Below are 16,943 nucleotides of genomic sequence, written 5' to 3'. Positions count from 1 at the left end.
TGCCCTCTACTTCCAACTAAACCCTAGCCTACAATTCATAGGCATTGACAAGTTAATACCTTGTCAATTGGCGCCGTCTGTGGGAACTAGAGGCGTAAGGATCTGATCTCGATGGCACGTTCAAGATCTTCGACATCGTCAACCGCAAGCAACGCAATGGATCGAGGTAAACAGATCGCTGCTAGTCCTGTCGATTTTGTTCCTCACCCACCCTCCCGTTTGGATGCATATGCGTATCTGGCGAAGCCCATGGAGATGAAGTTCGGAAGGTTTCACTTTCGCGTCGAGAAGGAAGGATCGTATCGTGTCGTAATTCCGATTTCGTCGAGATCGTCGGCGGTCGATTCCGATTTTTCAAGCTATACATCGTCAACCGAGTCAGGAGAAGAAGAAACTTCGGCAACACGTTACGTCAGCACTCGCAGCAAGAGAGAAACTCGCCAAGATCTTCAGCGACATGTCGTTTGAGTCATCCGCGGACTCATATATAAGCGATGGCTCAAGCGATGTCGACAGCTACGACTTCATCGACAAATCTATCACAGTGGGCAAGGTCTTCATCAATATCAACGATGATGTCACCAAACCCAACATAGATCTGAGTACAAAATATCATCAGATTTATGCCATTGAGGATCAAGAGGAAACATCAGAGGCCTTCGACGATTTGGGCAATCCCTATGTCGATCCCTCAGATCTAAGGAGAGGTATGGGCACTAAATATGTCGGGCCCACACCACGCGTCAGAGTTCAACTTCCACAAACAGCCCGGGATAGAGCCGCAAAAGCTTTAGATGGTTCGGAGCCAATGACGACAACCGCTACGGTCCAAGAACTCGCAAGCTTATCAATATAGACTCGCCGTAGCCGGAAGAGAACCGGAAAAACGGACGTAAGCTTTAAACGAGAGAAAGGAGGCAGCTTCCGCGTCCAGCGGACGAAGGGCGAGCTAAGTCGACAATCTGGAACCTCGGGAGATAGCCATAGAGAAGCTCGGAACGCAGCAAGGTCCAGATTGCAACACATACCCGAAGGAGAAAGAGAGTACTTGGTTCAAAATCTCGACATGTCTTTTATGTCGATAGACACAAGAGGGAATATTATCCCCAAGACACCGGAAGCTGGGTATATGGCGACACAAGCCTTTATCCTTGCATCCAGGCCACCTCCAGGAGATCCAAGGGAGGCTTTGTACAACATGGCAATAGCAGGAGCTGAAGCCATGGGAACGGCGTTTGTATCAACACCGCCAGAAGGAGCTGCAATCCAAATGCTTATGCATTAAAGAGGAGTCCATTATCTGTTGTCTATGTTGTCCCGGTATGGATGTCTAAGTTGAGAATAATCAAAAGCGAGAAATCAAAATGCGAGCTTTCTCCTTAGACCTTTGTACAGGCGGCATAGAGGTACCCCTTTGTGACACTTGGTTAAAACATGTGTATTGCGATGATAATCCCGGTAATCCAAGCTAATTAGGACAAGGTGCGGGCACTATTAGTATACTATGCATGAGGCTTGCAACTTGTAAGATATAATTTACATGATACATATGCTTTATTACTACCGTTGACAAAATTGTTTCTTGTTTTCAAAACCAAAGCTCTAGCACAAATATAGCAATCAATGCTTCCCTCTGCGAAGGGCCATTCTTTTTACTTTTATGTTGAGTCAGTTCACCTATTTCTCTCCACCTCAATAAGCAAACACTTGTGTGAATTGTGCATTGATTCCTACATACTTGCATATTGCACTTGTTACATTACTTTGCATTGACAACTATCCATGAGATATACATGTTATAAGTTGAAAGCAACCGCTGAAACTTAATCTTCCTTTGTGTTGCTTCAATACCTTTACTATGGATTTATTGCTTTATGAGTTAACTCTTATGCAAGACTTATTGATGCTTGTCTTGAAAGTACTATTCATGAAAATTCTTTGCTTTATGATTCATTTGTTTACTCATGTCATTACCATTGTTTTGATCGCTGCATTCATTACATATGCTTACAATGGTATGATCAAGGTTATGATGGCATGTCACTCCAGTAAATTATCTTTGTTATCGTTTACCCGCTCGGGACGAGCGTAAACTAAGCTTGGGGATGCCGATACGTCTCCGACGTATCGATAATTTCTTATGTTCCATGCCACATTATTGATGATATCTACATGTTTTATACACATTATATGTCATATTTATGCATTTTCCGGAACTAACCTATTGACGAGATGCCGAAGGGCCAGTTCCTGTTTTCTGCTGTTTTTGGTTTCAGAAATCCTAGTAAGGAAATATTCTCGGAATCGGACGAAACAATGCCCAGCATCCTATTTTTCCACGAAGCTTCCAGAACACCCGAGAGCCACCAGAGGAGGGACCTGTGGGCCCCAGATGATAGGGCGGCGCGGCCAGGGCCTGGGCCACGCCCCCCTGTTGTGTCACCGCCTCGTCGACCCTCCGACTCCACCTCTTCGCCTATTTAAAGGTCCCTGACCTAAAACCTCGAGACGGAAAAGCCACGGTACGAGAAACCTTCCAGAGCCGCCGCCATCGCGAAGCCAAGATCCGGGGACAGGAGTCTCTGTTCCGGCACGCCGCCGGGACGGGGAAGTGCCCCCGGAAGGCTCCTCCATCGACACCACCGCCATCTTCATCAACGCTCGCTGTCTCCCATGAGGAGGGAGTAGTTCTCCATCGAGGTTCGGGGCTGTACCGGTAGCTATGTGGTTAATCTCTCTCCTATGTGCTTCAATACAATAATCTCATGAGCTGCCTTACATGATTGAGATTCATATGATGATGCTTGTAATCTAGATGTCATTATGCTAGTCAAGTGGGTTTTACTTATGTGATCTCCGGAGACTCCTTGTCCCACGTGTGTAAAGGTGACAGTGTGTGCACCGTGTGGGTCTCTTAGGCTATATTTCACAGAATACTTATTCACTGTTATGAATGGCATAGTGAAGTGCTTATTTATATCTCTATATGATTGCAATGTGTTTTGTATCACAATATATCCGCGTGCTACTCTAGTGATGTTATTAAAGTAGTTTATTCCTCCTGCACGGTGTAATGGTGACAAGTGTGTGCATCGTGTAGTACTTGGTGTGGGCTATGATTGTGATCTCTTGTAGATTATGAAGTTAACTATTGCTATGATGGTATTGATGTGATCTATGCCTCCTTTCGTAGTGTGAAGGTGACAGTGTGCATGCTATGTTAGTACTTAGTTTGGTTATGTTGATCTGTTATGCACTCTAAGGTTATTTAAATATGAACATTGAATATTGTGGAGCTTGTTAACTCCGGCATTGAGGGTTCGTGTAATCCTACACATTTAGTGGTGTTCATCATCCAACAAGAGGGTGTAGAGTCTAGCATCTATCTATTTATTCTGTTATGTGATCAATGTTGAGAGTGTCCACTAGTGAAAGTATGATCCCTAGTACTTGTTCCTAAATACTGCTATCGCTGATTGTTTACTGTTTTACTGCATCTTTACTTCCTGCAATATTACTACCATCAATCGCACGCCGGCAAGCACTTTTCTCGGCGCCGTTACTACCTGCTCATATTCATTCATACCACTTGTATTTCACTATCTCTTCGCCGAACTAGTGCACCTATTAGGTGTGTTGGGGACACAAGAGACTTCTTGCTTTGTGGTTGCAGTGGTTGCATGAGAGGGATATCTTTGACCTCTTCCTCCCTGAGTTCGATAAACCTTGGGTGATCCACTTAAGGGAAACTTGCTGTTGTTCTACAAACCTCTGCTCTTGGAGGCCCAACACTGTCTACAAGAATAGAAGCACCCGTAGACATCAGCCGGCCCAACAAGATAGTGGGCCAGGCCAAAACACAGGTGGGTCCCACTTTCCAGTTAAAGGGCCGGCCCATTTAGTATGTGGGGTCCACCATATAGCAAGTGGGCCGGCCCAACAAGATAGTGGGCCGGGCCAAAAGCACAGGTGGGTCCCACTTTCCTGTTAAAGGGCCGGCCCATTTAGTATGTGGGGTCCACCATATAGCAAGTGGGCCGGCCCAACACGCTAGTGGGCCGGGCCAAAAGCACAGGTGGGTCCCACTTTCATCTTAAAGGGCCGGCCCATTTAGTATGTGGGGTCCACCATGTAGCAAGTGGGCCGGCCCAACAAGATAGTGGGCCGGGCCAAAAGCACAGGTGGGTCCCACTTTCCTGTTAAAGGGCCGGCCCATTTAGTATGTAGGGTCCACCATATAGCAAGTGGGCCGGCCCAACAAGATAGTGGGTCGGGCCAAAAACACAGGTGGGTCCCACTTTCCTCTTAAAGGGCCGGCCCATTTAGTATGTGGGGTCCACCACAAAAGCAATTGGGCTGGCCCAACTAGTTAGTGGGCCGGCCCAGTAGTGGGTGGGGTCCACCTTAAAGCAAGTGGGCCGGCCCAATTAGAGTGTGGGGTCCACCGTAAATCAAGTGGGCTGGCCCAATAAGTAAGTGGGCCAGCCCGTTTAGTTGTTGTTTATATGCCGGCATAATAGGCGCTTTAGGATTTTGCGGGCCGGCACATATGTGATTTCGCTTAATTGGGCCGTTTAAGGGATGGGAATTCGTGATTTAGATATTGAGAATATTTACGCAGCATTGATTTCTGTCGGATAGCCTCACTTACCACAAGCACCAAAGAAAAAATGCGCGAAAGAACTATAAAAACTAACTAAATATTACATCAGCTGCAAGGCATTGAAAAATATTACATAACCCAGAGAAATTGAATGGTAATTAAACCTAGCAATACAATGAAGGGATCCGGCAATCTTTTAAGTTGTCCATGCAGCACCTATATCCGAAACAAAGACATTACAAGTTAAGACAACAACAATGGAAAGGCAAAGACACTACAATATTGTTTGCCAAAGAATTTGGAACTCATCATTTCGTCGTTATAACAAGATCATTGTAATGCGCACAATAAGCAAACAAAGAGTGCATGCCGCATACCAACAACCAATATAACAGAGCATGTTAGAATGAAACAGCAGACTTACTACTGTCGAGTCCCATGCAAACCAACATGTTCAGGGAGTACAAAATTGGCATGAACAACATAGTAGCAGAGCTATAAATTTTGTAACAACGACCGAGCAAGATGAAGTTATGATGGCTACATCTACAGAGCAGTGGAATGTAAACCAAAAATAGAAGTTACGATGGCAAAAGCTAAAGAGGAGGGAATGTGAACCAACATGTGCCAAGTGCAATTACTTCATTTTGGCCGTGAACTAAATAATACTCCTGAACTTATAGTGAAGGGGATGCAAATCAAGATGTTTCGGGATATAAACTTGTAATGAGCAACACATAGAGGATAGTTAATGCTGGAGCTTAGGATGGACCGGATACGTAATATAGTGGGATCACCCGTGAACTTGTATAAGAGGGAATGCAAACCAATATGTTCAGCATTCCATATGTGAGCGTCATGCCAAGTCGGAGAAACAAGTCAATAATGCAGCTTTTGAAGAACAAGATGGCACGCAAAATTATTATCTAGTAGTATGACAAGTTTATTTGTACTACAAGCTAGATAGCAGAGTGATAGCATGCCAAACTAAGTCCTTACTTTGTTAGCTTACAATGAACTAGATACAAAACAATGGCATCACCTGTAGTACAGGGAATGCAAGCCAACATGTTCATGGAGTAAAAAATTGGCACAAACAACATAGTAGCAGGCCATAATTTTTGTAACAACGACCGAGCAAGATAAAGTTATGATGGCTAGATCTACAGAGCAGGGAATGTAAACCAAATATAGAAGTTACGATGCCAAAAGCTATAGAGCAGGGAATGCGAACCAACATGTGCAATTACTTAAAATTGGCCATGAACTAAATAATAGCAGGATGTTACTATAATACCTATAATTTTTGTAACAACGACTGAGCAAGATAGAAGTTATGATGGCTACATCTACAGAGCAGGGAATGCAAACCAAAATGTTCAATCGCTTAAAGTTAGCAATGAACTAGAAAATAGCAAGGTGTTACGGTCATAGCTAGGAATGAACTAAAAGAGCTTCGGACAAACAAGCATCCGAACCCGTAACATGGCGCTAAAACAAGGGACTTACATTAGGAGAAGCACTCGTGGGAGTCACAGCAGATCTTCCTGGGGTTGATAGATCCGGTGATGAAGTACGCTACATGTGCTACTTGGGGTTGGAGAGACGGCCATTACACTTCATGGTTACTCATCTCATCTGCAAAAACGTAACGGCGCGTCGTTAGCACAAACAGGTTCCCCCAAGATTAAACAAGAACTTGCAGGCAAGCAATAGAAAAGCGACAGTAGAAGAGTTTAGATCATGCACGGCGCCGGTGAAGCAGATCCGGTTCATGCACAGCGGTGTCGGTGAGCAAGATCCGATGCGGTGGACGACGGATCCGGCGAAGCGGCTCCGGTGGGGTGGACGATACCGCAGCTGAAGCGACTGCGGTAGACTGCTCACTGCTGGATGAGCATATGGTTTCGAGGTTCGGCGGGGATGATCCGGTCCGGTTGATGACGGCGTCGATGAAGCGGCTCCGGCAGGCAGCCGGATGACGAGGATCGCGAGGCCTCGGGTAGGCCAGGGAAGTCCGGCGGGGATGTTCCGGTGCGGTGGTCGTGGAGGTGGGAGAGAGAGCGACTTGGGAAGTTCCGGTGGGTGTGGTCTCAGAGGAGAGACTGAGGGAAATGAATTTTTTTCGGTTAGTTTCCGGGGCTAGGGAGGTGGTGATCGAAACAAATGACGGGTAGACCCCCCACCAACCGACTTATACATGGACATTGTTGTCATCTTTACGAGGGTAGAATGGGAAGTTAGAAGCGTGTGAAATATTTGTATTTTTCGGGCGGGAAGTTTTGCCACTGGAATGAGATTTCGAATTTGGCTACAGTGCAAGTAATACAAAAATATGAGACCGTACTAGTACGGCCAAATGTCACATCAAGTCATCATCACGTTGAAAATTAGCATCATTAGAAAGTGCTTTTCAATACGAATCCAACGATACTAATTACATACGGAGTATAATATAATCAAGATTGTGTTGCTCAATTTTTATTGTCAAAGTTCGTCTTGGAATACGCGTGGGCCTTATTCCTTGGGACGGAGGTAGTACTTACCACTATGACTAGTCTAATATAAAAATGGTAGACCATGCGAAGTAGCTCTGCTCAGGCATTTATTCCCAGCGATCATATCAAGCCATTATCACAAACAAAATCAGTTACTCCCATGTCCTCCGAACTGCAATTCAAAAATGCCTCTGAAATATTTCGGAGTTAATTGGCTAGTGGTTTTGCAGCTCAACTGATTTTGAGTTTGAGTGTGGCTACGATCGAAGCTATATCTGTATCTGTCCATCTATATCTATATCTGTCCACCTATCCACTATATATAAAAAAAATCTCAGTTTTTTAAATCCGATAAGCCATCACCATGATGCACAAGCAATTATTGGCCGTTGGCACATCAGTTCTCCAACGCTTGATCCAACGGTCAAAGTTCCCTTTTTTAAGAGAACGGTCAAAATTCATTTGATTCGCTCGGGAACTGCGCGCGCCAAAACGAGTCTGACGAAGAGTTCTCACGGACGCGCCTTGGCGATACATTGAATGCATATCGTGCAAGGTCAAAAAAATGCAAATATTGCAGGATCGTATGTGGCTCCTATGAGCTGAAGTACTCCATGAAACCATGAACATACATGTAGATGGGAATCCCATGTAGATGATCTGAAGAACGACCCGCTGCATCTTTCACAAATCCATCTACATGACATCATAAACTTTAATTAGGAAGCAGCCACTTAACAATCATTGCCCAAAATCTAACGGGTTCGACAATAAGGCTGGTAATTCTCTATTATATATAAACACCAAAAAAATAAATTAGCAAGTAAGAAAGGAGTGTCAATGCCACCAGGACTTACAAAAAAAGGGAATTAGCACTTTGTAATCTCTTTGTTTTAACACATACGTTCTGCTCAGGAATCCAGGGCCTAGGGTCACATCAAGTCATAATCAGAACCAAAGTCGGTTCCCATGTTCTCCAATTCAAAACGCGTACAAAATATTTCAGTGTGTGAAATAATTGTATTCGATAGGCAGGAGGTAAATGCTACAGTGTTGAGATTTTGAATTAGACGGTTGTTAAGCTATTGATTATAATTGTATTTGAGTAGCATACATAAGTATCTCTGTTCACAACTCGCCTCTACAGAAGCAGGAACAGCTGTTGAGTTGCAGCACAACACAAAGGAGAAGCCACTGTTCCGTTCATTGCCCTCAATACAGCGATGAATGAACCAGACCAGTTGACAAGCTTCTAGACCTGGACTATATGTAGAAAGCTGGAAACCAATGGATCACAGAAAATCATCAGTGTCAAGCTTTAATGCACTAGCCAACGCGACCAAAAGTCCGAACTGATGGAAAGGGCTAGGCAATCCACTTTATACATCTCAACATAGCCAACGCAACAAAAAGTCCAAACTGACAGAAAGGGCTAGACCGGGAGAAGAGAAGAGAAGGTTTGCGAAAGCGATGACTCGAACTTGAGACTATGGGCTCTGATACCATGTCAAGCTTCATCCACAAGCCAACGGAACCACAAGTCAGAACCGATGGAAAGGGCTAGGTAATCCACTTATAATATTAACAATCAGCAGGGTTCCGGTTCAAAAAATCCACATCACAACAAGGAAACGACCACCAAGATCATAGCAATTGCAGATAAATGCACCTACAAAATATGCTCAGACTAAGGAACCATTTTACAAGACCAAGATACTGACCTGTCACTGTCCCCGTTCATCTCCAATTATCTAGCAGATACTCTTCTTACTACTTACTAGCATTCCTAACCTGCTCCAGTAGGGCCTCCTTCTCGTGCTGCTATCGTTCTAAAATTGTCGACTTCTAGTCTTAGCGCAGCTCGATGCAGCTCGTTCTACTTGGAGTTGCTCCTCTAGAACTTGAGCATGCAAATACTTTGACTTGGACATGGACTTGCACTTCACCAGATCCAGCATTCCGTAAGAAAGTGTTTTTGGCAATGCCTTTCTTTTTTATTGCCATGGAAAATGCCTTCACACATTCTTCATCGGTTTTTTCCGGACCGTTTTTACCGGGTTTTGCCATCTCTAATTTCATATCTTCCTGCAAAAAATTCAGTTCGTACACATGTGTAAACATGATAGTTACTACAGAGAAACTTGCTGATAGTAGATTTATCATGTGTATGACCTACTTTAATTCCTACAGTTTGGCATGTCTGATTCACATCACATGAATTTTAATAAACATCTATAATATCATATTGACATGTACTTTACTACTCCTACAAGTTGGGATGTGAGTCGTCACAAAATTTCAATCTTAGAGAAGACTTACAAGAACACTTTGTGCGACTTCTCCAATCACTTCAAGTTTGTTCTTCTGGCATGCTTCAAAAATATCTGGCAGAGTCATCTCTTTGTTTGGTTCCCTTTTACTTGCATTATGTAACATCTACATTTTAGTACTACCATTTATAAATCGAATAACGCGGTTGAAATGGAGGATCATAATATAAGATGCACACTGGTGTATATACTATGCATGATCTTTTACTAAAATATTTCTAAATAGCAGTATAAAACAACATGTCCTTACTTTTTGCCGAATGTGCACTATAAGGTTACGAGATCCCGTACGGCTAGGTAAAAGTAGTTTACCGCGGTTTTTCTGATTCTGTTTAGCCAAATTCTGCAAAAAGGAGACTAGTGAGACACTGCTATAAATAAGAATCCAAGATGTGATGTCACACCCCAACTTTTGCAACCGTGATTAATTATCCAAAGTGCAAAAATTAGGGGGAACAAAAACTTTTTCTATCGACTAATTAGATGAATTGCCTTGATCTGTTTGTTGTAATGAATTGCTCTGATATGTTGGTAGATGAATTGTCTTGATCTGCTTGTTGAGTTTTGTCTTGAGCTACCCCAAAGAACCACACCCCTAGTGGTAAAACCAGCAACTCACCTAATAAAACACTCGTGTGGTTTAGGAAAAATTGTTTTCCTTTTTACTACAACCTTCTCTCTTATACCCTAGTCAAAACCCTAAGGCCTCACTAAATTTGGCTAAGTCCTAAATCTATTTTCAGGTTCCATTTTGGAGCCTTTGGATTAAGAAATCCTTTTCCATCCAATGAACCTCACTTGGTCCTAGACCTACCTTATCATGAGCACTTCCCAACCATGTCATTTCCTTGAACCTGATCACTCTTATGCCCACTTAGTCTTGATGGTTTTGAAGCCAAGTCAATAAGGTGTTTTGGCAGGCTTAAAATGTTCCAACTTTGGCAGTTGATCTCTAAGCACCCACAACTGTTATTGGTGACCTCAATACATAGATCTCATCTATGCGACACACTCTACAACTTCCACGTCTTGCATGCCCCATTCTACCTTTGCAACTCATTTATTTAACTTGGTCTTATACCCTATCTAGTATTACACCACTAGATCCCATTTCCAACTTTTATACCTTGTTTTCTTTGAATGTTGTTCTAATCTTCAACACCTTGGTATAGAATTAATATCTACACGCAAATCATCTTCCACACTTGAGAACACTTGTTGTTTCTCCTTTCTTTTGGAGGAATTCCCTAAACCCTATACCCCTCTTTTTGACTAGCAAAATAATTCTCGTTTTTTCAAACCACTCCCAAAATTTCCCCATATTTGAAGAACCACCCTTAGGCACCTTATGCACCCTTATAATCTTACCATCTCTCTAAATATCCACCAAACCATGTTTGGACCAGTTCACTCAATCTTCAAGTGGTTCACCTCCATTTTCATCTAGTTTTCTAAATAGTCCTTCAAATCAATTCTAGAACTTCATCTACCACCATCATCATCACACGCCACCTCTATTTTCTTTCTTTCTCCAATTCTTTTGCATTAACCCCTCTCCTCCAAACCTTGTCACATGGGCATGCAAGCCATTGCATGGCACCATGCCCACTTCTCTCCACCCCTAAACCATCTCTCTCTTTTCTTCTCCCTCTCTTTTTCCCTGTCAAACCCTAAGGGGACACTACCCCCTCTTTTATTTTTTTTTCTTCCTCTCTCTTTCTTTTTTTGGCTGGGCCCTGGGTGCATGGCCGCCGGCACCACCCCTCTCTCTGGGCCTCTTCCTGGCCGCACCCCTCCCTCCACCATTGGGCCCTTTTACCCATCCCTCTCTCCCTTCTGGCCCAAGACCACTCCCCTCACCAGCCCACCCCAAAAACTCCCCAGCCCAGGCGACAGAGAGGAAATCCCTCTCGGGATCGTGCGTGCGACGACCCCGTGGTCTCCCCTCGATCGACGCCCGACGCCTCGCTTCACTCCCTCGCCTCCTCGTATCCCTCCCTGACTTCTCGAGACCCCGCGCGCCCCCTCGACTCCCTCCCGCTCGCTGCCGCTGTCCCCCTCGCGGGATTGGCCGACGCCACCGTCGGTCTCCCGCCCCTGCCCTCCTCCGCCTATATAAAGGCCCCCTCACACCACTCCACCCCTCACACCACTTCCCCTCACCCTCCCGAGAGAACACCCGGAGGGCGCCGAGGCGCTCCTCCGGCCACCACTTCCCGCAAAACCTCGCCTCGCCGTGATCGTCGCCGGAGAAGAGAAGGTCGCCGACCTCCCGCAGCCACAACGCCACCCTCTACCCTCTGTTTTCTTCCACCACGTTCGTCCTCGAAGCCTAACCCCACCCTCCCTCTTCACCAGGATTGCCGGGGAACCTCGCCGCCGCCATCATCCCGGAGGTTCCTGCGAAGAAACCCGCCGGGAGGAGCCGGCTGTTCGCCCGGAGGAAGCCCCTGGACGCGCGCCGAGCCTGCCCCAAGCCTCCACCGACCCACCCTGCCGCCGCCGACGCTTGCTGCTCGCCGCCGGTAAGCCGCGCCCTCGTCTTCTTCCCGCCCGACGCCGGCGTCGCTGCAGGGAGACGCGAGGAGGGAGACGCCGTCTCTTCCCGTGCGTAGGCCTGCATGGCCACGTCGGCCCATGCATGGCTTTGGCCCACCACGGGCCCCTCCTTTTCCCCTTTTGTTTTTTTTTTTCTCTGCCCGCGTGGAAATTTCCTTGGGCCGGCCCACCGCACGGCCCGTTTCCTTCACAAACGCGGCCCAACCTTTCCCGCCCAGATTTTCGTTTGAAAATCGTTTTAAATCTTTCAGTTTTTATCTAAAAATCAGGGAACTAAATTGCTTATAACCGGAGTTCTACAAATCGAAAACTAGTGAAACCAACTGCATTAGAAAGATATTTTCAAGATCTTTCACATGCCACTGACCCCATATTTTTAGAATTTTTATACGAATTTTAGTGTATTAAACTTGCTCTATGTATTCTGCATACTCCACTAAATTCCTAAAATCGTAGAATTTATATTTTTGACTAATTCCAAGTGTGATGATCTTGTTTTATTGTTGTCCATCTCAGAAAAATACCATGGGTCCTTGTAGGAAATAATTCTGTCCCGTTTGTAAAGATAGTGTGTCGCATGAAATGTTATGCCAAAACTTTTGTTTATTTAAAATCTTTAACCAACACTTTTTATTTAAAAATGGCCAACCTATGTTTTATTCTTGCAAAACAAAACCTCTGCAATTTAACCTTAGTCCTATTGTTTTTCTTAAGTTTTCAAAAGAATGTAGCATATTGTTTACCTCCTATTTTTCTTTTTGCATAGTGTCTATTAGCCAAATAAACTAGGAAAATGATTTCCTACTTTTCAACAAAATGTTTAAAAATAAAATATGAATGCTTTTGATGCCTAACCAATGCACTTGTCTTCTTTGTGATGTTATATACCAGGGGATAATTAATTTATGCCATGGTGATACCCAAAGAGGCAATTGCTCTTTTATGAGGCTCTAATGCCTTTATTAGGTGGATAAATTGAGTTTTCTAAATTAAAACTCTTGAAGTTGTTTGTAGTATCTATAAGTCCTAAGTATGTTAGCCCTTGGTTGAGTGGTTAGTTTCTGATAGTTGCATGTTTGTTTAGTTGTTGCAGTGTGTTGATTGTGTTCCTTTTTTATTTTCCGGCGATAGATGCGTACAATTCGGAGAAGAAGAAGAAGTGGTTCGGACGAGGATTTTATTTATATTGTTGGTATTCTTATATTGATGAAGTTGAAGAAGTCCAGGGACAAATAAGCCAAGGCAAGCCATTTACTTTGACTCCTTGATTATCCATGTTCTTGGTTGAGATCCTTCTATCCTTGGTCTCTTGATTTCTTGTGTATCCTTGGGTTTGCTTGATTTGATTCTTTTACATACTTGCTACCAAGTGTGTAATGTCCCCTCTCGATATTTTGCGTACTTACTCTAAGTATGTGAATCACATTTCACCGCCTTTTGACATCCTAATTCTAGTAAACACTTGGGATAATATCATTAAAATTGCCCTACTTTTTGATTATCTCCATTCATGCTCAACTCGGGGTATGGATGCCTTTGACACCCTTCATGTTATGATGGCAATCATTATGCTATTACATCTTAGTTCACACATAAAACTTTAGGTTGGGAAAACCCTCAAGGTTTTACCTTGTTGTAAAAGTTTTTGTTAAAACCTTGGGTATAATGTTATGCCCAAGTGAGAATTTGAGAAAGGAAAGGATTTGGTAAAAATGATGGGGATGAGAAAGTGGTTGGGATATTACGAAAACTTTGGCGCCTAAGTACTCACCCATGACAACAAACTAGCGCAACCACAATACTCCAAAATGGGCACGGGGCTTAGTCTCGTACGTTCGTTGAATTTAACATGAGATACCTTCACCACTCTACTAGAGGGTCACGATGACCTCCGACACCGGATTGCGCTCGAAGTTGAGGACAATAGCATAACGCGAGGCCTTAAGCTTGCACGTCCGGACGACACTGATGGGTCTTCTGTCGTGGCGCTGGAGCTACGCTCAAAAGGAGGTGAGCTGCCACGGGTGCCGAGAAGGGTATATAGCTCCATAGGGTAGGACCTCATGCTAAGTGGAGACAGGCGAAAGACTATGACCGATTATCCGAGTATCCGCATACTTTCGTATGACGGTCCGGGGCTGATCCCGGCGGATTTATCGGATCTTGTGGGGAAAGTGCGCACACTCGCGAGTGAAATCTATTCGAATAGCCGTGTCCGCGGTCATGGACGGTTGGAATGGCTGTTGCTTAGCCGGATGTGTTTTGTTTATGAAAATGTTTGACAAAGGAAAGAAACGGGATTTGTGTTGGAGTACATGGAGTACTGGAAAAATGGTTGTTGACCACAATGAGGTGGTCGGAAAAGGATTGATAAAAATTGGGTCTACCCTTCCTAAGTGTTTATGTCGTGAAAGATCCTTCTAAATGAAGTCAACTAGTGATGTCTTAGATATATTCCCTCATCTCTTTCACCCATGAAGTTGAGATGCTAACTCCACTAAACCACTTCTTCTCTTCTACATAACATATTCTTGTTATATAAGTGGTCATTCCCTCGTGATCTCCTAGTTAGTCCTCGGTACCTTGTTCTCCTTGTTATGTTACTTTGTAAATGGTTTGCGAGTACAATTCAAATGTACTCACGGCTTTGTCCCTGGCTATTTACTTGGCCAGACCTGGAGGACTTCGACAGATGAAGAAGGAGTTGACGACGTCTATGCGAGCTAGGAACGTCTTCCCAGTCAGTTGCCTGTAGGGTTATGGCAGATGACTTGGGTACTGCGTTGCTGAAGTGATGATGCTACTCTGATGTTTAGTTAGGCCCTTCGAGGCTATTATGTAATTCGGTCATGTGACCATGTTGTAATTTTCTTATTCCGCTTTGTAATTGGATGGTGTAATTTGATATCAGTTCGGTTATGTGTTCACGGCGCACTGATCATGGGATCGTGAACTGTATACATAACAGGGAATTTCGGACAGCTAGTCCGGGGTCCCCACAGAGCTGGTATCAGAGCTATCCTGACTGTAGGAGACCTTAGTTAGCATGGACGTTAGTTAGGAAACAAGTACTTGGGCAAAAACTATTTACGAAACAAATTCTTTCTTTAGTCGGAAGCATAGCTTCTACTCCTCTTATTACTTCAAAACTTCTAAATTCTTATCTCTCCGCTTCATAAAAAGGTTTGAAAGTTCTTACTCTGTTGTCTCATCCACTTCAAACCTTCATATTGGACGATGTCCCCAACTCAGACCCGGAGACTCGAAGTCTAGGATGGATCAACCTTTCAGGAAATCTCATGTATCTCCAACGACAACTATTGACGATTGGATGCCGATTTAGACGTGAACATAAAGGGATAAAGGATCATGTCTTTGGTTGTCACCAAAGTCTGTCAGGGAGCTGACCTTGTTCCTCTTTGGACTCGCACTTTTGCAGTCGTCAAGGATCAAGTCCTCAAATTCTTGACTAGAAATTTTTAGGTTCGTAACGAGAAGATGTCGTCTATGGAGCTCTTCAGCAATTAACCCTTCGAAGACCTCACGTCCCCGGGATGTTGAGCAAGAAGACTACACAGTTTTATCCTCTGCCTCAACATCGACGACTCAACACCAGGCCTCATCACCACCCTCTGCTTCGAGAATCCTTGTTGAAGGCGACGTCAACAAGTGGAAGACGCCGACATATGTGACCAGCCCCACACCAATAGGATGGATAGGACAAGCTCAATCGCTTCAATTGAGCTACCCCCACGTATTAGGTATCCCTAGATACTTAGAGTGCCTTGTTGGTGTGATGATTGCTTGTTGTTTCCTAGTATGCTGCCTTGAGTGTTTTTATCTGTTTGTTGTGTGTAGGATTGTCTCGGTCTTTCGGTTTGAAAAACACTCTTAGTGTGATAACCTAGCAGAGGAAGCCTCCCTAGGATGTTTTCACCCTCACCTACCTCGCCGACGTATTGCTACCTGCTAGCTAACTGGATAAGTTAAGACAAGACTCTAACTCTAACTCTGTTAACCATCGATTCTCAGCCGTCAGAGAAACTAACCCAGACCCCTGTCTACGCCGACTACTTTCAAGATCAGCCGAAGCATCGCTACTACGCCAACAAAGCAGAAGCCAATACCTTCAAGATCAGCTGAAGCATCTCTACTACGCCAAGAAATCAGGAGCTCGCACCTTCAAGAGTGACTGCACCTCTGCGAGAAGACATACTAACTTGGTCTAACTTGGGAGCATAAACGCGCTAACCTCTAGGATATCTCCTTGAAAACCACCCTCTAACACCCCGTCTAACAAGCTGAGAGAGCTACAATCTTGAAGCCAAGTTCCCCGCATGGTGCATCTAGTCCTTATCAAGTGAAGATCATGAAGATATCTCAAGACCGAAGATTAGGTGTAATTTACCCGCTAACTTCTTAGCTGATAGAAGTCGGCACCAACCCGCAAGCTGAAGACTGTCTTCGACGACCTTTGTTGCTGCTTCATACGGACACCAACCAGGCGTTTCACCAACTTACTAACTTACCGCGCGTCCTATGGTTTAGTAAACAACATGTCTACCTCGTGAAGCCGTGGTCTACCCGTCTCCTCTAAAGATTCTTCAACTGAATATGGAAGCTCGGCGACTTCTTCAGAAGCCCCAGACAAGACCACAAGGCAGAAGCTCAGAGTTTCTCCGGAAAACCCGATGAAAAATCTTAAGGGTGGAAGACTTCGTCTTCCACTAAAAAAATTGGAGCTAACCCTAAAATTTTAAACCTTTCTAAAACACCGTTGGAAACTTGGGATTCACTAACTCTCCGCAAGGGTGAGGACTGTACATCGCCCCTGAAGATGTTTTCAACTCAAGACAGGAGATCAATGACCTCTTCAAAAAGCACCCGACAAGACCGTGGCCGAAGCATGGAATTTTTCGAACCCCTCCCCCGTTGAACAATTTTAAGGGTGGA

The sequence above is a fragment of the Lolium rigidum genome, chromosome 6 (assembly GCF_022539505.1).
Source record: "Lolium rigidum isolate FL_2022 chromosome 6, APGP_CSIRO_Lrig_0.1, whole genome shotgun sequence".
NCBI lineage: Eukaryota > Viridiplantae > Streptophyta > Magnoliopsida > Poales > Poaceae > Lolium > Lolium rigidum.
Note: the sequence above shows the minus strand (reverse complement) of the source record.